Source organism: Maniola hyperantus, chromosome 25 (assembly GCF_902806685.2).
Source record: "Maniola hyperantus chromosome 25, iAphHyp1.2, whole genome shotgun sequence".
NCBI classification, from domain to species: Eukaryota; Metazoa; Arthropoda; class Insecta; order Lepidoptera; family Nymphalidae; genus Maniola; species Maniola hyperantus.
Window position 1 is genome coordinate 2,508,858 of NC_048560.1, and position 23,148 is coordinate 2,532,005.

The following is a 23,148-nucleotide window of genomic DNA, read 5'->3' on the forward strand; positions in this document are numbered from 1 at the left end:
CGCCATTGCTCACCGAGTTAGTGCGGGAGCTGTGCGGGTGTGCGAAGCATCCCCACCTCGATTGCTATCTCGACCTGTCGCGTACTAGGTTTGTTGAAGGCAAACTACTGATTTTGTTTTAGGCTCTTCTCAGACCTGGGTGCGTTAGGAACCCTCGTAGCTTTAGTTTTAAGTTCGTGTAATAATTATCACCACTATATCTTACAAATCCAACAACCGACCATCAAAAACCGTAATTTATTACCTATTTTGAATAAATTATTTGAATTTTGAATTTTTAGGTTGGAATGTTAGTTTGAATAGAAGTTGGGCCTGTGTGTAGACCCTTTATTACATCATGCCCTTTGACCTTTTTCGTTATCGTGTAATAGGGAAGTTTTAATTTAAAATTCCTTTATTTTTCAATACCCCATTTAAATATAGATTGCAGATTGTTAATCAAGATTATTGTAAAATTTTGCAAACGATAATTAATTGTGCATCATTATCATTGTCTTAACCCGTTATAACATCATAATATCATAATATAATATATCTCAGAATAAATATATACCTATTAGCAGGGGCGTGCATTTCATGGAGGCATTAAAGCACTGCTTACCCCACTTATAATGGAGCAGTCATCAATGCTTATTTTCCTTTAGGCTTTGCTAGTAAGTAGGTTCCTGTCTAACAAGTGCTTACACTGCATATAAACCCTATGCACGCCACTGCCTATTAGGTTTAGGCTATTATCCAAATACCTTCAAGGAAAGGAGTGAAAAGGCATCTTCTAGGCAAGCCATTGCTTTTTATTGCATATGCAACCACAAACACCCCACCTTACTTATCGTATAGAACTAGATAGTAGAACACATAAACACTGTAGCTAAAGCCCAAGCGAGTGTGTGCAAAAGCCGTGAGCTGAATCGCGGCAGATTACCAATTAGATGCGGATTACCTTTGACGGCATTCCCACATTTCATCAGCATGAGGTGTAGTCTAGAGATGAACCAATTCACAGCTAGCATGTGAGAAATCACGTAAAAAGCCTTTTCATATGTTACACTAGCTAATTACCTAACTTATTGTATATAGAACTCAATAGTAGAACACATAAACACTGTAGCCCAAGCGAGTCTGTAAAAGCCGTGAGCTGAATCGCGGCAGATTGCCAATTAGATGCGGATTACCTTTGACGGCATTCCCACATTTCATCAGCATGAGGTGTAGTCTAGAGATGAACCAATTCACAGCTAGCATGTGAGAAATCACGTAAAAAGCCTTTTCATATGTTACACTAGCTAATTACCTAACTTATTGTATATAGAACTCAATAGTAGAACACATAAACACTGTAGCCCAAGCGAGTCTGTAAAAGCCGTGAGCTGAATCGCGGCAGATTGCCAATTAGATGCGGATTACCTTTGACGGCATTCCTACATTTCATCAGCGTGAGGTGTAGTCTAGAGATGGACCAATTCACAGCTAGCATGTGAGAAATCACGTAAAAAGCCTTTTCCTATGTTACACTAGCTAATTACCTAACTTATTGTATATAGAACTCAATAGTAGAACACATTAACACTGTAGCTAAAGCCCAAGCGAGTGTGTGCAAAAGCCGTGAGCTGAATCGCGGCAGATTGCCAATTAGATGCGGATTACCTTTGACGGCATTCCCACATTTCATCAGCGTGAGGTGTAGTCTAGAGATGGACCAATTCACAGCTAGCATGTGAAATATCACGTGAAAAGCCTTTTCATATGTTACACTAGCTAATTACCTAACTTATTGTATATAGAACTCAATAGTAGAACACTGTAGCTAAAGCCCAAGCGAGTGTGTGCAAAAGCCGTGAGCTGAATTGCGGCAGATTGCCAATTAGATGCGGATTACCTTTGACGGCATTCCCACATTTCATCAGCGTGAGGTGTAGTCTAGAGATGAACCAATTCACAGCTAGCATGTGAAATATCACGTGAAAAGCCTTTTCATATGTTACACTTTTTTTTTTTTTTTTAATTCAGATACAAGTTAGCCCTTGACTGCAATCTCACCTGGTGGTAAGTGATGAAGCAGTCTAAGATGATAGCGGGCTAACCTGGAAGGGGTATGGCAGTTTTTATTAAACCCATACCCCTTTGGTTTCTACACGGCATCGTACCGGAACTCTAAATCGCTTGGCGGCACGGCTTTGCCGGTAGGGTGGTAACTAGCCACGGCCGAAGCCTCCCACCAGACCAGACCAGAAATTTAGAAATTATAAAATTCCAAACCCCTGCCAGGAATCAAACCCGGGACCTCCCACTATTAAGACCATAGCGCTCACCACTGCGCCAGGGCAGTCGTCAAAACACTAGCTAATTACCTAACTTATTGTATATAGAACTCAATAGTAGAACACATAAACACTGTAGCCCAAGCGAGTCTGTAAAAGCCGTGAGCTGAATCGCGGCAGATTGCCAATTAGATGCGGATTACCTTTGACGGCATTCCCACATTTCATCAGCGTGAGGTGTAGTCTAGAGATGGACCAATTCACAGCTAGCATGTCAAAAATCACGTGAAAAGCCTTTTCATATGTTACACTAGCTAATTACCTAACTTATTGTATATAGAACTCAATAGTAGAACACTGTAGCTAAAGCCCAAGCGAGTGTGTGCAAAAGCCGTGAGCTGAATCGCGGCAGATTGCCAATAAGATGCGGATTACCTTTGACGGCATTCCCACATTTCATCAGCGTGAGGTGTAGTCTAGAGATGAACCAATTCACAGCTAGCATGTCAAAAATCACGTGAAAAGCCTTTTCCTATGTTACACTAGCTAATTACCTAACTTATTGTATATAGAACTCAATAGTAGAACACATAAACACTGTAGCTAAAGCCCAAGCGAGTGTGTGCAAAAGCCGTGAGCTGAATCGCGGCAGATTGCCAATTAGATGCGGATTACCTTTGACGGCATTCCCACATTTCATCAGCGTGAGGTGTAGTCTAGAGATGTACCAATTCACAGCTAGCATGTGAGAAATCACGTAAAAAGCCTTTTCATATGTTACACTAGCTAATTACCTAACTTATTGTATATAGAACTCAATAGTAGAACACATTAACACTGTAGCTAATGCCCAAGCGAGTGTGTGCAAAAGCCGTGAGCTGAATCGCGGCAGATTGCCAATTAGATGCGGATTACCTTTGACGGCATTCCCACATTTCATCAGCATGAGGTGTAGTCTAGAGATGAACCAATTCACAGCTAGCATGTCAAAAATCACGTGAAAAGCCTTTTCCTATGTTACACTAGCTAATTACCTAACTTATTGTATATAGAACTCAATAGTAGAACACATTAACACTGTAGCTAAAGCCCAAGCGAGTGTGTGCAAAAGCCGTGAGCTGAATCGCGGCAGATTGCCAATTAGATGCGGATTACCTTTGACGGCATTCCCACATTTCATCAGCGTGAGGTGTAGTCTAGAGATGTACCAATTCACAGCTAGCATGTGAGAAATCACGTAAAAAGCCTTTTCATATGTTACACTAGCTAATTACCTAACTTATTGTATATAGAACTCAATAGTAGAACACATTAACACTGTAGCTAATGCCCAAGCGAGTGTGTGCAAAAGCCGTGAGCTGAATCGCGGCAGATTGCCAATTAGATGCGGATTACCTTTGACGGCATTCCCACATTTCATCAGCATGAGGTGTAGTCTAGAGATGAACCAATTCACAGCTAGCATGTCAAAAATCACGTGAAAAGCCTTTTCCTATGTTACACTAGCTAATTACCTAACTTATTGTATATAGAACTCAATAGTAGAACACATTAACACTGTAGCTAAAGCCCAAGCGAGTGTGTGCAAAAGCCGTGAGCTGAATCGCGGCAGATTGCCAATTAGATGCGGATTACCTTTGACGGCATTCCCACATTTCATCAGCGTGAGGTGTAGTCTAGAGATGGACCAATTTACAGCTAGCATGTGAGAAATCACGTAAAAAGCCTTTTCATATGTTACACTAGCTAATTACCTAACTTATTGTGTATAGAACTCAATAGTAGAACACATAAACACTGTAGCCCAAGCGAGTCTGTAAAAGCCGTGAGCCGGATGGCGGCAGATTGCCAATTAGATGCGGATTACCTTTGACGGCATTCCTACATTTCATCAGCGTGAGTTGTAGTTTAGAGATGAACCAATTCACAGCTAGCATGTCAAAAATCACGTGAAAAGCCTTTTCATATGTTACACTAGCTAATTACCTAACTTATTGTATATAGAACTCAATAGTAGAACACATAAACACTGTAGCTAAAGCCCAAGCGAGTGTGTGCAAAAGCCGTGAGCTGAATCGCGGCAGATTGCCAATTAGATGCGGATTACCTTTGACGGCATTCCTACATTTCATCAGCGTGAGGTGTAGTCTAGAGATGAACCAATTCACAGCTAGCATGTGAAATATCACGTGAAAAGCCTTTTCATATGTTACACTTTTTTTTTTTTTTAATTCAGATACAAGTTAGCCCTTGACTGCAATCTCACCTGGTGGTAAGTGATGAAGCAGTCTAAGATGATAGCGGGCTAACCTGGAAGGGGTATGGCAGTTTTTATTAAACCCATACCCCTTTGGTTTCTACACGGCATCGTACCGGAACTCTAAATCGCTTGGCGGCACGGCTTTGCCGGTAGGGTGGTAACTAGCCACGGCCGAAGCCTCCCACCAGACCAGACCAGAAATTTAGAAATTATAAAATTCCAAACCCCTGCCAGGAATCAAACCCGGGACCTCCCACTATTAAGACCATAGCGCTCACCACTGCGCCAGGGAGGTCGTCAAAACACTAGCTAATTACCTAACTTATTGTATATAGAACTCAATAGTAGAACACATAAACACTGTAGCCCAAGCGAGTCTGTAAAAGCCGTGAGCTGGATGGCGGCAGATTGCCAATTAGATGCGGATTACCTTTGACGGCATTCCTACATTTCATCAGCGTGAGTTGTAGTTTAGAGATGAACCAATTCACAGCTAGCATGTCAAAAATCACGTGAAAAGCCTTTTCATATGTTACACTAGCTAATTACCTAACTTATTGTATATAGAACTCAATAGTAGAACACATTAACACTGTAGCTAAAGCCCAAGCGAGTGTGTGCAAAAGCCGTGAGCTGAATGGCGGCAGGTTGCCAATTAGATGCGGATTACCTTTGACGGCATTCCCACATTTCATCAGCGTGAGGTGTAGTCTAGAGATGAACCAATTCACAGCTAGCATGTCAAAAATCACGTGAAAAGCCTTTTCATATGTTACACTAGCTAATTACCTAACTTATTGTATATAGAACTCAATAGTAGAACACATTAACACTGTAGCTAAAGCCCAAGCGAGTGTGTGCAAAAGCCGTGAGCTGAATCGCGGCAGATTGCCAATTAGATGCGGATTACCTTTGACGGCATTCCCACATTTCATCAGCGTGAGGTGTAGTCTAGAGATGGACCAATTCACAGCTAGCATGTGAAATATCACGTGAAAAGCCTTTTCATATGTTACACTAGCTAATTACCTAACTTATTGTATATAGAACTCAATAGTAGAACACTGTAGCTAAAGCCCAAGCGAGTGTGTGCAAAAGCCGTGAGCTGAATTGCGGCAGATTGCCAATTAGATGCGGATTACCTTTGACGGCATTCCCACATTTCATCAGCGTGAGGTGTAGTCTAGAGATGAACCAATTCACAGCTAGCATGTGAAATATCACGTGAAAAGCCTTTTCATATGTTACACTTTTTTTTTTTTTTTTAATTCAGATACAAGTTAGCCCTTGACTGCAATCTCACCTGGTGGTAAGTGATGAAGCAGTCTAAGATGATAGCGGGCTAACCTGGAAGGGGTATGGCAGTTTTTATTAAACCCATACCCCTTTGGTTTCTACACGGCATCGTACCGGAACTCTAAATCGCTTGGCGGCACGGCTTTGCCGGTAGGGTGGTAACTAGCCACGGCCGAAGCCTCCCACCAGACCAGACCAGAAATTTAGAAATTATAAAATTCCAAACCCCTGCCAGGAATCAAACCCGGGACCTCCCACTATTAAGACCATAGCGCTCACCACTGCGCCAGGGAGGTCGTCAAAACACTAGCTAATTACCTAACTTATTGTATATAGAACTCAATAGTAGAACACATAAACACTGTAGCCCAAGCGAGTCTGTAAAAGCCGTGAGCTGGATGGCGGCAGATTGCCAATTAGATGCGGATTACCTTTGACGGCATTCCTACATTTCATCAGCGTGAGTTGTAGTTTAGAGATGAACCAATTCACAGCTAGCATGTCAAAAATCACGTGAAAAGCCTTTTCATATGTTACACTAGCTAATTACCTAACTTATTGTATATAGAACTCAATAGTAGAACACATTAACACTGTAGCTAAAGCCCAAGCGAGTGTGTGCAAAAGCCGTGAGCTGAATGGCGGCAGGTTGCCAATTAGATGCGGATTACCTTTGACGGCATTCCTACATTTCATCAGCGTGAGTTGTAGTTTAGAGATGAACCAATTCACAGCTAGCATGTCAAAAATCACGTGAAAAGCCTTTTCATATGTTACACTAGCTAATTACCTAACTTATTGTATATAGAACTCAATAGTAGAACACATTAACACTGTAGCTAAAGCCCAAGCGAGTGTGTGCAAAAGCCGTGAGCTGAATGGCGGCAGGTTGCCAATTAGATGCGGATTACCTTTGACGGCATTCCCACATTTCATCAGCGTGAGGTGTAGTCTAGAGATGAACCAATTCACAGCTAGCATGTGAGAAATCACGTGAAAAGCCTTTTCATATGTTACACTAGCTAATTACCTAACTTATTGTATATAGAACTCAATAGTAGAACACATAAACACTGTAGCCCAAGCGAGTCTGTAAAAGCCGTGAGCCGGATGGCGGCAGATTGCCAATTAGATGCGGATTACCTTTGACGGCATTGCTACATTTCATCAGCGTGAGTTGTAGTTTAGAGATGAACCAATTCACAGCTAGCATGTCAAAAATCACGTGAAAAGCCTTTTCATATGTTACACTAGCTAATTACCTAACTTATTGTATATAGAACTCAATAGTAGAACACATTAACACTGTAGCTAAAGCCCAAGCGAGTGTGTGCAAAAGCCGTGAGCTGAATGGCGGCAGGTTGCCAATTAGATGCGGATTACCTTTGACGGCATTCCCACATTTCATCAGCGTGAGGTGTAGTCTAGAGATGAACCAATTCACAGCTAGCATGTGAAATATCACGTGAAAAGCCTTTTCATATGTTACACTAGCTAATTACCTAACTTATTGTATATAGAACTCAATAGTAGAACACATTAACACTGTAGCTAAAGCCCAAGCGAGTGTGTGCAAAAGCCGTGAGCTGAATGGCGGCAGGTTGCCAATTAGATGCGGATTACCTTTGACGGCATTCCCACATTTCATCAGCGTGAGGTGTAGTCTAGAGATGAACCAATTCACAGCTAGCATGTGAGAAATCACGTGAAAAGCCTTTTCATATGTTACACTAGCTAATTACCTAACTTATTGTATATAGAACTCAATAGTAGAACACATAAACACTGTAGCCCAAGCGAGTCTGTAAAAGCCGTGAGCCGGATGGCGGCAGATTGCCAATTAGATGCGGATTACCTTTGACGGCATTCCTACATTTCATCAGCGTGAGTTGTAGTTTAGAGATGAACCAATTCACAGCTAGCATGTCAAAAATCACGTGAAAAGCCTTTTCATATGTTACACTAGCTAATTACCTAACTTATTGTATATAGAACTCAATAGTAGAACACATTAACACTGTAGCTAAAGCCCAAGCGAGTGTGTGCAAAAGCCGTGAGCTGAATGGCGGCAGGTTGCCAATTAGATGCGGATTACCTTTGACGGCATTCCCACATTTCATCAGCGTGAGGTGTAGTCTAGAGATGAACCAATTCACAGCTAGCATGTGAAATATCACGTGAAAAGCCTTTTCATATGTTACACTAGCTAATTACCTAACTTATTGTATATAGAACTCAATAGTAGAACACATAAACACTGTAGCCCAAGCGAGTCTGTAAAAGCCGTGAGCCGGATGGCGGCAGATTGCCAATTAGATGCGGATTACCTTTGACGGCATTCCTTCATTTCATCAGCGTGAGGTGTAGTCTAGAGATGGACCAATTCACAGCTAGCATGTGAGAAATCACGTAAAAAGCCTTTTCATATGTTACACTAGCTAATTACCTAACTTATTGTATATAGAACTCAATAGTAGAACACATAAACACTGTAGCTAAAGCCCAAGCGAGTGTGTGCAAAAGCCGTGAGCTGAATCGCGGCAGATTGCCAATTAGATGCGGATTACCTTTGACGGCATTCCCACATTTCATCAGCGTGAGGTGTAGTCTAGAGATGTACCAATTCACAGCTAGCATGTGAAATATCACGTGAAAAGCTTTTCCTATGTTACACTAGCTAATTACTTAACTTATTGTATATAGAACTCAATAGTAGAACACATTAACACTGTAGCTAAAGCCCAAGCGAGTGTGTGCAAAAGCCGTGAGCTGAATCGCGGCAGATTGCCAATTAGATGCGGATTACCTTTGACGGCATTCCCACATTTCATCAGCGTGAGGTGTAGTCTAGAGATGAACCAATTCACAGCTAGCATGTGAAATATCACGTGAAAAGCCTTTTCATATGTTACACTAGCTAATTACCTAACTTATTGTATATAGAACTCAATAGTAGAACACATTAACACTGTAGCTAAAGCCCAAGCGATTGTGTGCAAAAGCCGTGAGCTGAATGGCGGCAGGTTGCCAATTAGATGCGGATTACCTTTGACGGCATTCCCACATTTCATCCGCGTGAGGTGTAGTCTAGAGATGAACCAATTCACAGCTAGCATGTGAAATATCACGTGAAAAGCCTTTTCATATGTTACACTAGCTAATTACCTAACTTATTGTATATAGAACTCAATAGTAGAACACATAAACACTGTAGCCCAAGCGAGTCTGTAAAAGCCGTGAGCCGGATGGCGGCAGATTGCCAATTAGATGCGGATTACCTTTGACGGCATTCCCACATTTCATCAGCGTGAGGTGTAGTCTAGAGATGAACCAATTCACAGCTAGCATGTGAAATATCACGTGAAAAGCCTTTTCATATGTTACACTAGCTAATTACCTAACTTATTGTATATAGAACTCAATAGTAGAACACATAAACACTGTAGCTAAAGCCCAAGCGAGTGTGTGCAAAAGCCGTGAGCTGAATCGCGGCAGATTGCCAATTAGATGCGGATTACCTTTGACGGCATTCCCACATTTCATCAGCGTGAGGTGTAGTCTAGAGATGTACCAATTCACAGCTAGCATGTGAAATATCACGTGAAAAGCTTTTCCTATGTTACACTAGCTAATTACTTAACTTATTGTGTATAGAACTCAATAGTAGAACACATTAACACTGTAGCTAAAGCCCAAGCGAGTGTGTGCAAAAGCCGTGAGCTGAATCGCGGCAGATTGCCAATTAGATGCGGATTACCTTTGACGGCATTCCCACATTTCATCAGCGTGAGACTAAAGATGTACCAATTCATAGGTAGCATGTGAAAAAACACGTGTAAAGCCTTTTCATAGCTGCCCTACTTTTTTTCCACAAAAAAAAATTACAGTTGATTTCTTCGTGCTCGTAAGCGCTTGGCGGCTTGTCTGAGCACTGCGCATTCCTCTGTCGTTAGGTTAACATTCAACCCCTAAGGGGGGTAAAATAAGGGTTTGAAATTTATGTAGTCCACGTGTAGTCACGGGCATAAACTAGTAAACAGGTAGATTACTAGACAGATGTGTTTCTCTATAATATATTACACAGTAAAGTACTGCGATGGCATTCTCCCAGCGGAGAAATTACGACCACGGATCGCGCACCACGGCACAGATAAATCCAACAATTTGGGGAGATTTGCGACATTATTACATAATATTACTTTATTATTAAAATAAGTATACTGCAATAACGGTAGCAACAAGTTACTGTGTTCTTCTATATCTAAATATATAAAAGGATTGACTGACTGACTGATCTATCAACGCACAGCTCAAACTACTGGACGGATCGGACTGAAATTTGGCATACAGATAGCTATTATGACGTAGGCATCCGCTAAGAATGATTTTTGAAAATTCAACCCCTAACGGGGGGAAATAGGGGTTCGCAATTTGTGTACTCCACGCGGACGAAGTCGCGAGCATAAGCTAGTCTTCTAATCTATATATAAAAGGAAAAGGTGACTGACTGACTGACTGACTGATTGACTGACTGACTGACTGATATATCAACGCACAGCTCAAACTACTGAACGGATCGGGCTGAAATATGGCATGCCGATAGCTATTATGACGTAGGCATCCACTAAGAAAGGATTTTTGAAAATTCAACCCCTAAAGGGGTGTAATAGAGATTTAAAATTTGTGTAGTCCACGCGGACGAAGTCGCGAGCATAAGCTAGTTTACATATAAATACCGAGCAAACTAGCAAGCGGGTCACCTGATGTAAAGTGATGACCGCCGCCCATGAAAATTTGCAGCATGCGTTGCCGGCTATGCAGCGATATCTTCTAGTTCTACATTACTTGCTTTGAGAAGGGTTTAGGCCACAGTCCACCACGCTAGCCTAGTGCGGATTGGCAGACTTCACACAACTTTCAGAACATTATCTTTCTCATATAGTCAGGATTGAGCTAATGATGGTGATGAAAAAATGTGTTCATTTATTAATTCATTATTATATACTGTGAATTTACATCTACCATTACAAAGTCTGTGATAGCCTAGTGGTTAGGACGTCCGCCTTCTAATCGGAGGTCGGGGGTTCGATCCCGGGCATGCACCTCTAACTTTTCGGAGTTATGTGCGTTTTAATTAATTAAATATCACTTGCTTTAAGGGTGAAGGAAAACATCGTGAGGAAACCTGCATGCCTGAGAGTTCTCCATAATGTTCTCAAAGGTGTTACCAATCTGCACATGGACTATGGTCAAAACCTTTCTCACTCTGAGAGGAGACCCGTGCTCTGTAGTGAGCCGGTTATGGGTGATGATGATGATGATGATTACAAAATACATTAGGTATTGGGTACGTTTGCAAAGAAAACCGCAACAATATTTCACTTACACGTTTAGGCAATTTCCTCTAATGCAATGTATGTTACCAAGCCACAGATCTCCCAAAATTGTTGGATTTATTCGGCGTATAGAGGGGGAGTATAGATCTCCTTAGGGAGGCAGCCGTGGCACCGAAATACTGACGTATTCATCAATAGACAATCTCAATCATCAATAGATATCTCTCTATACAGAGTTTATACAACCACTATACAGCTTTTATACAGCACTAAAGGATGCCCGCGACTTCGTCCGCGTGGATTTAGTTTTTTGAAAATCCCGTGGGAACTCTAACAAAGTAGCCTATGTCGTTCCCCGGGATACAAGCTATCTCTGTACCAAATTTCATCAAAATCGGTTAAACTGTTGGGCCGTGAAAGGCTAGCAGACAGACAGACAGACAGACACACTTTCGCATTTATAATATTAGTATGGATATGGACTAGCTGACCCGCCACGGCTTCACTCGGGTGGAATTTAGAAAATCGAGGTGGGGTTGAATTTCCAAAAATCCTGAAACACGTATTTCTTCATTTGTAACCGAGAACCCAAATACCAATTTTCATGCAAATAACTTGAGAAATGACGGACTTTCATACAAACTTTCATCCCCTATTTAAAACCCTTGGTAGTAAAATTTTCAAAAATCGTGAAGTTACGTATTTTTTATTTAAAACTGAAATCTTAAATACCAATTTTCATTGATGTTATTTCAAAAATGATGGACTATCATACAAACTTCCATCCCCCATTTTACTCACTTAGGGGTGGAATTTCGAAAAATCCTTTCTTATTGAATACTTATTCTTTACAAAGAACACACCCTCAAAATTTCATGTCTCTAGCAGCAGCGGTGTAGGCAGTGCGTTGATATATAAGTTAGTCAGTCAGTCAGTCAGTCAGGACTTTGAATTTTATATAATATACAGATTAAGCTTGTTGCAAACACAAAGCCGCACGAGCCGACCACACTTTAAGCTGCGTTTATCATTGACGTCATCATTTTGTCCAATTTCAGTATTTGTTTTATCTATCCTACAATTTAAAACATTGCGAGGAAACCTGCCTGATGCCTGAGAGTTCTCCATCATCACCATCATCATCATCAACTGATAGACGTCCACTGCTGGACATAGGTCTCTTGTAGGGACTTCCACACGCCACGGTCTTGCGCCACCTGAATCCAGCGGCTCCCTGCGACTTATCTGTCTCGTCGCGACCTGTCGCGTCCTATAGATATTATAGACTCTACAACGCAGAATTGCAAAGCAAAAATTGCAATCCACGCGGACGTAATCGCGCGTTGTTTTCGTTTAGTTTGCTTCCTTTACAGTTTACTTACACCATAAAGTATAGACTTGTTTTTAAAATGCAGTAACCAAAATACTTCATGAAACAAGTTTCGGGTAGCATGAGAAATAGAGCAGTGTGAGCAAAAATCCGTTGACACCATAGATCGACACGATCGTTCTATTGAAGGAGACCGGCCTTACCTTACGCAGAAGTCAATTCTGCCGGGAAAATTGATCAAGTGATCAATTTTTTTTATCCAGATACAACTTAGCCCTTGATTGCAATGACACCTGGTGGTATGTGATGATGCAGTCTAAAATGGTAGCGGGCTAACCTGGAGGGGATATCGCAGTTTTTATTATACCCCTTTGGTTTCTACCGAATTCTAAGGCATCGTACCGAAACGCTTAATCGCTTGGCAGCACGGCTTTGCTTGTAGGGTGGTAACTAGCCACGGCCAAAGCCTTCCACCAGACCAGACCAGCTTATTCCCGCGACTTCGTCCGCGTGGGCTGCTCAAATTCTATAAACCCCCTATTTCACCCCCGTAGGGGTTGAGTTTTCAAAAATTCTTTCTTAGCGGATGTCTACGTCTTAATAGTACGTTATAATAATTACCACCATAGGCGTAATAAATGCTAAGTGGTATCCATTTTGGTACCTCAAACCACGCATCTTAGTTTGTATGCTTATTTTATTTATTTTTATGACGTATACTTTCTGTTGCACTAAATAAACACTTTTTCTTTCTTTTTTTCTTTCAATAGTTATCTGTATGCAATATTTCAGCCCGATTCTTCCAGTAGTTTGAGCTGTGCGTTGATAGATCAGCCAGCCAGTAAGTCATACAGTCAGCTTTTCTTTTTATATTATACTAGCTGATGCCTGCGACTTCGTCCGCGTGGATTTACATTTTTCAAAAGTTCACGGGAACTCTTTAATTTTCCGGGATAAAAAGTGATCTATGTATTAATCCAGGGTATAACCATCTCCATTCCAAATTTCAGCCAAAGCCGTCTAGCAGTTTTTGTGTGATTCAGTAACAAACATCCAAATATCTACACTTTGACGTTTATAATATTATTAGGATTAGGATCAGGATAGATATGGCAATAATTTGGCAATATTTTTTAAAAGAAAACTTTATGATCTCCATATAGGTTGAGCCGCCATTTTCCCACATTTAGGTTGACACAGTGTATGTAACGGTTTGTGTTGTCGGCGAGTTTGCATGCAGATTTATGCCGCGCGCTCCATACAGGGGCTTTTCATTTAAATTTTTGGATTCAGATGTTTCTTATTCACTGCGAAATTCTGGTTGTTAGAGCTAGAGTCGGTTTACTAAAAGGTAGCTGATCAGATTACCGGTAGATGGCCTCAATTTTAGACTTGCATTTACACAAGTAAAGTTGAAGAGTTGTTTGATCTCATTCCACCCTTCTTTTTCTACAGACGATGTGCGATGCACGCCACCGCAAACAATTTTACTCTCACTACCTGGGTATCTGGTGCACTTCGACCGCCCGTTGTGCCATATCCTTTTTTCCACGCACATGCAAACTGTGGAATCAACTTTCTTCGGCGGTATACCCATTAGATTACAACATGTAAGTACTTTATTTAGTGTTCGATTTTTAACAAATTTTTAGTTCTATGTTCTTTTATTATAGTATAGGTATTGTTTAATAGTGAGTCCGTTACTAACTACGTACACGTCCATTACTAATAACTGCATTTGTACACACTTTTTTTTGGAGAGTGACTAGTTTTATTCATGGCTTGTATTACTTTATCAATTATTGTCATAATCTGTTTTGTGTGTCCAATAAATAAAAATAAAATAACATGGGGTTATTCAAGGGGCGGACCAACAAATTCCTGAAAGGCCGGCAAAGCATTAGTAGTTTCTTTGGCACTGCAAATGTTCATAGGCGGCGGTAATCACTTAACATCAGGTAACGCGCCTGCTCGTTTGCTCGCTATTTTTATTTTAAAAAAAGTATTATAAATCTTCTAAAAGTATGCTCCAGGGTATTCAAATATATACTAATCAGTATACTGGAATTAAGTGCACATGCAAAAGTGTGTTTTTTTGTCCTTCAATCCGCAATAGAGCAATGGATCGGCGTGATTTGTATAGTTATAGTTAAAGACCTGGAGAGTGACATAGGCTTTTTATCGTGGAAAATCAAAGAGTTCCCAAGGGAATTTTGAAAACTAAATCCACGCGAACGAAGTCACTGACATCATCTAGTATCTTATAAGTAGGTACGAATATGTATTACTCGTAACGAATTTTAAATAGATAAGTTAGTACATTCCGAACGCAATCGCCTGAGGCCAAGTATGAAATAAACTAATCCTTTTACAAGTTTCACATATCTATCTACCTTTTCAATTTACTTTATTCTTAAAGAACGTGCTTTAGAATTCTACTACATGCAGTTATTGGTTTCGGTTAGTAACTTATATTTTACATACTTAAATATAGATTTTATTCATGTGTTATTGAGAATCCTGACTGAATAGAAATTCGATATTGTCTTGGGGTGAAATATATAAAGCGCACTCTGACTTTGCTTAGACTTAACTCTCTGCGGACTTAAGACAGGGTTAAAACGAGACAGATTTATATCTCTCACATAAATCTGTCTCGTTTTAACTCAAACTTAACTCATGAGCAAAGTCAAAGTGCGCTCTATAGATCTTTGCACCCTTAGAAATCCACTTGCTTATTCTATCCTACAGCATTGAAACGTAGGGTCATAGATATTTAAATCCTCCATACCTACTAATATTATAAATGTGAAATTGTCTGTCTGTATGTTTGCAAGCTGCGTTTGAAAACCCGAAATCCATGCCGAAAGCGCGGGCATCATCTGTTTAGTATTTGGTACGATGAAGATACAAGTATCTCTTGCATCCAGGAGCATAATGAAGCTACATTTTATCCCAAAAAACCGGCCAAGTGCGATTTAAGTATGCGCACCGAGGGTTCCGTGCTACAGTCGTATTTTTTCGACATTTTGCACGATAAATCAAAACTATGATGCACAAAAATACAATTTAATTTTGCTTGTGTGCTGTAACGGTTTTTCAGATTTTTACCCTTATGTCTGCTATAAGACCTACCTATCTGCCAAATTTCATGATTATAGGTCAACGGGAAGTACCCTGCAAGTTTTTTTGACAGACAGACAGGGCATGATCTAGTATAGATAATAGTTAAAATCACCTGGTTATTGACTGATCCATCAATAAAATATAATAACTCATGGAATGCATAACCTCTAGCGTCTACGCTACGGGCGTAGTGAGTCTACGAAAAAACGTAGCAATATATTAAAATCGTAGCAAACATTCGTGTATTTTCGTATCAAAGTAGTTCATAAATCAATGAAATCGCTCGGAAAACAATTCAGGAACGCTTTCGGGCGCTTCGCAACACGTGTTCCGAGTTCCCGTGCAATTTCCTGAATTCCCCTTTCCTTTGTTACGTTACTTTAACCATTATTTTCAGTTTATAGCTGAACCTTGACTATTACTTTAGTTAAAAGAACTAGCTCACTTGAGGTAACTTGGTAACTTGAGGTTATGTGCTCCCGCCAAGTCCAACTTGAACATCTTCAAAGCAAGAGTGAGTAGGCATCTTCTAGGCAAGCGTTTGTTTGTTTGTTTTGTTTGTTTGCATGTGCAGTAGGAGAGCCGAAGATGCTAAATAGCGATTTACTCGAGCGTCGTGGGGACCTATTGGATTGTGAAGATTAGGTGCTAAACAGGAAAAAGTTTATATGATGTAACCCCTTCCCCTATTGGGGGGAGCGCGTATAGGTTTACAAAAATGTAAATAAAATATAGTCACAAAGAAATACTTCTGCGCTTTAGATAATAATAGTGTATAAATCCGCCCACGTGTTTTTTTTATCGCAAAAATATTTATTTGCCGGTATGCATGGTGGGGGTGGTCGAACGAACGGGTAGAATGGGGCGCTCCATCTTAGGCTGCATTATCACTTCCCACCAGGTCTATCTGCAGCCAAGCGCGAGTCTATAAATTTTAAAAAAGGAAAAGAAAAGAGAAAATAGAGCCAAAAATATTTATCGAGCGCATCAGATATTGAGAAGGAATGTAAGGTGTACACTCAACTAGCTCCTATTCAAAAAACTGACGATTTGGACGCAACCAAAAGTCATAGCTGATTTTGGAAACTTTGTGACTCTCCCATTTCCTTATGTCACGCTCAAATTGTCAGATAAATGAAATGCACACTTTTCTGCATCTAATTAACTTGTCTTATCTTAATCTGACGCGCTCGAGTAAATCCCAAAATCCCGTCTTGGGCTCCCCTACCGTAAAGTTAAGTAAGAGTATTAACATAGTATAATTACCTACAGGCAGGTAATTAGCTGTAAGTAAGCTTCAGCGCTTGTTCCATTAATAATAATTAGCAATAAATTAAACACGAGTGAGGAATGTGAAACTGTTAATTTTGCTCGTCACCTAGTGAATATCTCAAGTTAGATATTCCATATTTACCTTTGTCAGTGAGGCATTATTGCTCTAATAATTGATACTAGGTATATAATAGAATATGCATTGCTTATATATTATGTAAATCATCCCAGCGACAGTACAAAGCTGAGAACAGACAGACGATACGATTCAATGATATCATACCATAGATATATTAGGTACGTTCATGGCGTAAAAATTCAAGCTCGATGATGAGTAAGACAGAAGATATTAAAATGCATGAGAATTATGTAACGCAAAAGAGATAGTTAGATGATAATGATGATTGCTTACTAACTAGCTTACTTGCTAACTTGATTAGTAACTTTAATATATAGATAAAACATTTATTATTTAATAATTACTTGAAGATGGAAACAAATAAACTATTAATAAACTTAAATCTAAAAAAAAAGAAAACAATATTAAATTAAAACTAAAATAAATTAAATTAAATCTAAAACCTCATCGAGACCACCGCAGCGAGGCATTGTACCCAAGATGCTGGCAGCATTACCCCTTTGGATGGCCAAACTAATTCTTTGGCCAAGGTAGCTGCCAGCTCTCGGGTCCCCGGTTGACTCGATAACTCTTTTCGCAATTTCTTCAAAAAGAGCTCGAGCCCCCGGGCCCCACGGCCCCAAGGTCTCCACACCAAAAGGCACGAATACGAAGCTCCCATCGAGGTTTTCATATTTGCGCCTTTTGGCCTGTTCGGCGCTGATGGCCGCTGCACCCGCCATAGAGGAGGTCGCCTGAATGTGGGATGCAGCTAAAGTGTCTACACAAGTTGCATCCCAAACAAGCGACCTGCCCATCTTCCACGGTACGAGCGTCATACCATCAGGTCTCTTGCCATCGCCACGTGCCAAACCAATAGGTTCTAGTACAGCTGGCACATGGGCGGTGGCAAGGGACCTCCGGATGATGTCGTTAAGGGTACTATGGCGGGAGAAGCGACCAGCGCTTCTCGAACAGGAGAGCCCATGGTGGCCGAAGGCGTCAACGCAGTCACCGCAGTGGCAACGGTGAGGCTGGTTTATTGTGGCGCCAAGCCTAAGACCAATCAAAACAGAAAGTGTCGTATGGTCTAACAGAGTGCCCAGGTTGGCAGAGGGAAGAGCATGTAGCCAGAAGCCGGACTCTTTTGCAGAGACAGCGAGAAGACGAGCGCGGTCTTTTTTAGAATTTGCGTTTGCTAGTAAAGTGTCAAATGTCGTTTTGCAAATAATGTCGTCCCACTGTCTCTGGGAAGAAAGAGAAACCGGCACTTGACTGGGACTATGCATGGACCATTCATTTCTTGCCTCTGTTAAGCCAGACACCTCTATGGAACCCAAAGAATTGGATATAATAGATATATGTATGTATATGCCGGGTTGCTTCGGGGATATCCCCTCGGCTCCTGTCGTGACGATATCATTGTCGCGCGTTTAACACATAAATAATAATGTCACCTATAAAAAATAAAAAATAATAATAATATATATGTGTGTATGTGGATGTGTGTATGTATATGTATTGTCGGTTCTTTGTTTTTTTTAAATACTTAGTTATACGCTTCTCCCGCCATAGTACCCTTAACGACATCATCCGGAGGTCCCTTGCCACCGCCCATGTGCCAGCTGTACTAGAACCTATTGGTTTGGCACGTAGCGATGGCAAGAGACCTGATGGTATGACGCTCGTACCGTGGAAGATGGGCAGGTCGCTTGTTTGGGATGCAACTTGTGTAGACACTTTAGCTGCATCCCACATTCAGGCGACCTCCTCTATGGCGGGTGCAGCGGCCATCAGCGCCGAACAGGCCAAGAGGCGCAAATATGAAAACCTCGATGGGAGCTTCGTATTCGTGCCTTTTGGTGTGGGGACCTTGGGGCCGTGGGGCCCGGGGGCTCGAGCTCTTTTTGAAGAAATTGCGAAAAGAGTTATCGAGTCAACCGGGGACCCGAGAGCTGGCAGCTACCTTGGTCAAAGAATTAGTTTGGCCATCCAAAGGGGTAATGCTGCCAGCATCTGGGGTACAATGCCTCGCTGCGGTGGTCTCGACGAGGTTTTAGATTTAATTTAATTTATTTTAGTTTTAATTTAATGTTGTTGTTTTTTTAGATTTAAGATTATTAATAGTTTATTTGTTAACCATTGATAAATAAATAATATTCCTAATTAAAAAATAAATAAATATAGTAATATTATTTATTGATATATGATCTTTTTTAATGATATAAGGAGGCATGATAATGCGCAGACGTACGCATTGAGGGCGTTTGAAGTTTTGTAATTTTCTCTTGTATGTTAATAATAAATTTTAAAAAAATGTGTATAAATAGGTATGTATGTAATACCCTATATTACTCCACTATTTATTACTCTTACTAATACTTTAGTTTTTTATTTCAGTTGACTTTTATTTTATAGAGAACAGTGTTTCGTTGTCGGGTCGTGACACTAGGGGGTCTGCCTGAAAATCAGCACTGCAGTAGTTAAATACTGCAGCATCATGCAGAGGCAGTAGCCCTTTAAGCTCAAACAAGACATCATTTTTGTTTTTAGTACTTTCGAGCTCGTAGTTTTAAGTTTACCTAGTTTTAATTTTGTAATTTTTAACATTTGGTTATATATACCAAATGTTAAAAATTACAGTACGAAACGCTTTGCGTCATCATTCCTTATACGCATGGCTAGAGTCTGGAATACTCTTCCTAGATCAGTGTTTCCTGTCAATTATAATCCGGGTATCTTTAAAACAAGAGTGAATAGGCACCTTCTAGGCAAACGCGTCCCATCTTAGGCCACATCATCACTTCCCATCAGGTGTGATCGTGGTCAAGCGTGCGCCTATAACGAATTAAAAAAAAATTGTGTCAAAAAAAAAGCTGAATAAAGTTTTATTTATTCATTTATTATTTAATATACAGTGCATAGCTAACATTATATCTTTTCTTTTGCTTTACAGGAGAGGAGTTAAAGCTTTGCCCAGCTTGTGACATCATAACTAAGCTATTGGACAGTGATGTATCGGTAGGGTTGTCATACGTCCCGTATATACGGGACTGTTACCGTATTTGACCACCCCGTCCCGTATTAGTATTAATACGTGACGGGGTGCCCCGTATTAATAATTTATAATTTTGCTTTTTAAAATTTATAATCTTAACAATTTTTTGTAAATATATTTATGTTAGTTAGTACTCGTAGTTTAATTAGTGTAATTGGGCTTTATGGCCGTTCTTATTAAATAATAAATAAATAAATAATAATAACAATAATAATAATGCTCCGGTTTTGTCCCGTATTTCGACAAAATACGAAAATACAGGTGAGTGGCGCGGGCGCCCGTCTTCGGCAGTGGCGATGTGCGGGGGCGTACGCATGAGAGGCATACGGGCCGATCATCGCTCACACAATTTTTAAATAACATACGATTATACATATAAAAAAGAAAAAGAATTTATTGCAAAAGTAGAATCAACTTCTAAATATGACTTGGCGAAAAAATAAATTTACAATAAATACACAAAAAAAATTGATTCAATAATTTTTATTTTTTTATTTTATACTTTTGATACGATGTAGATTACTTACACATGCATGATATGTGTACATGGTGTAGTTGAAAAGCCGCATGTCGGGTTTTGGGCATTGGAGGAGAAAACGTCCCGTATTGGTACCTAGAAGTTATGGCAACCCTACGTATCGGAAACACGTGCGGGGAAGAAAGGAGGGATTACAGGCGGGTGTGTTATTAATACTGAAAGGGTTTGAAGCGGGAACTTTATTTATTGTATTTCCGATAGAATTATAAATCAAACAAATCCAGGGATCTGATTGTAATTAAAGTTTTATTTAGATTGAATAATAAAGTTTTATTGCCAAATATGTAATCAAGATAAGGATTATTGGAATAGAATTGAATTAACGATTATTATTTACTAGATGATGCCCGCGACTTCGTCCGCGTGGATTTAGGTTTTTTGAATCCCGTGGGAACTGTCCGAATTTCCGGGATAAAAAGTAGCTTATGTCCTTCCCCGGGATGTAAGCTAGCTCTGAACCAAATTTCATCGAAATCGGTTAAACTGTTGGGCCGTGAAAAGCTAGCAGACAGACAGACAGACAGACACACTTTCGCATTTATAATATTAGTATGGATTGAGTAAGTATATAAAAAGGTTCACTAATGAATGACAAAAAACGTATGACAAATTATCAGTTCACCAAAAACTTTTGAAAAACTAATCAAATCACAAACGTCGTATACCGCAAACATATCATTTTACAAAAGATCATTTGACAAATATTCTATTCACAAATGTTTAACTTTCCAAATTTTTAAAAATTTATTATTTCACCAAATAATTTGTTTTTCAAATTCGCGATTTTACAAAATAATAGATGATAAATTTGTTATTTGATAAAATAACTAATTAACAAAAAACATACAAAAAGTCTGTTTTGCATACATATGCAAACCCCTATGCAACGCATCAATAATATCATGGGGCTCCTTTTTTCTGGGTGCGAAAAAAAGAAATAACCCACGAAGGGGATGGCGGGGTCTCAGACCCCGCCATCCTCTTCTAACCTAACCGTTCCGAGTCGGAGTGGCCCAAGTCCCGAGCTCGCTTCGCTTGCTCTTGATGGTGGGAGCGGGGGTGGATGAGAGAGACCCCCCACCATAGTGGTGGTCTCTTCTCGTCGACCGGGGCCCGTCGACGGAGCCCCGCTGCGCGGGGCTCCTTTTTTCTGGGTGGTAAAAAAAGAAATAACCCACGAAGGGGATGGCGGGGTCTTACAGACCCCGCCATCCCCTTCTAACCTAACCGTTCCGAGTCGGAGTGCCCCAAGTCCCGAGCTCGCTTCGCTCGCTCTTGATGGTGGGAGCGGGGGGGATGAGAGAGACCCCCCCACCATAGTGGTGGTCTCTTCTCGTCGACCGGGGCCCATCGACGGAGCGGAGGAGGGGCTCCGTTTTTCTGGGTTGAAAGAGACCCCCCATTATAGTAAGCGGTCTCTTCCGTCGGCCCGGTCGACATATAAAAGATTTGAGTGAATTCTTAAAGTATTTATCAAACAGTTCATTTTATCAAACAATTCATTTTATCAAAAAAAAAGTGCGATATGTTGTTTTACTAATTAACACGATTAAAGAAATCAATTGTTTCTCAAATGATATTTTATGAAATAACAATTTGTCTGGTAATTTGTTTTATCAAATGAATTATTTGTAGAAACATAAGTTTTATAACGATCATAAAACGATTCATAATTTTGCCAAAATTTGTTTGGGAAATGAAACTTTGTCATTTGTTTTTTGTCAATTGATCGGTCACCATATAAAAAAGTTGTCATAGCCTAGTGCTCCGTCGACGTCCGTCTCGCATAAAACGGTCAGGGGCTCGATCCCTGGCACGCACAGTATTTACAAGGTGCTGGAATGGCGACCTCGCACCGGAAGTCGCAGGGTTGGAAAACCCCCCACTAGGTGGACGGACGACATCAGACGAGTCACAGGGAGCCGCTGGATTTAGGCGGCGCAAGACCGAGGCTTGTGGAAGTCCCTACAAGAGACCTATGTCCAGCAGCGGACTTCTATAGGTTGATGATAATGATGATGAATTAAGTATTATTTGCTTTAATGGTGACGAAAAACAAGGTATTTGATCTCGGGTACGCACCTCTAAATAAAATTAGAGATTAAACCTCTGATTTCCTGAATATGGAGCCGAAGTCTTAGGCCTCACCGCAATTCTCTGGTGGGAGGCCTCGGCCGTGGCTAGATTAAAAAAAAATAATCTTTTTTATTCGTATAAACTTTTACAAGTACTTACGAATAGTCGGATGCATCTACCACTAGTTACCACCCTACCGGCAAAGCCGTGCCGCCAAGCGATTTAGCGTTCCGGCACGATGCCGTGTAGAAACCAAAGGTGTATGGGTTTAATAAAAACTGCCATACTCCTTCCAGGTTAGCCCGCTCCCACCTTAGACTGCATCGTCACTTACCATCAGTTGAGATTGCAGTCAAGGGCTAACTTGTATCTGAATTTTTAAAAAATGATGTATGATGAATGAATGCAAACGTTTTTCATTATAAATTTAAAACGTAGTTATTTTGCACAACAGTGTTACAAGTATTGATCAATTAATGT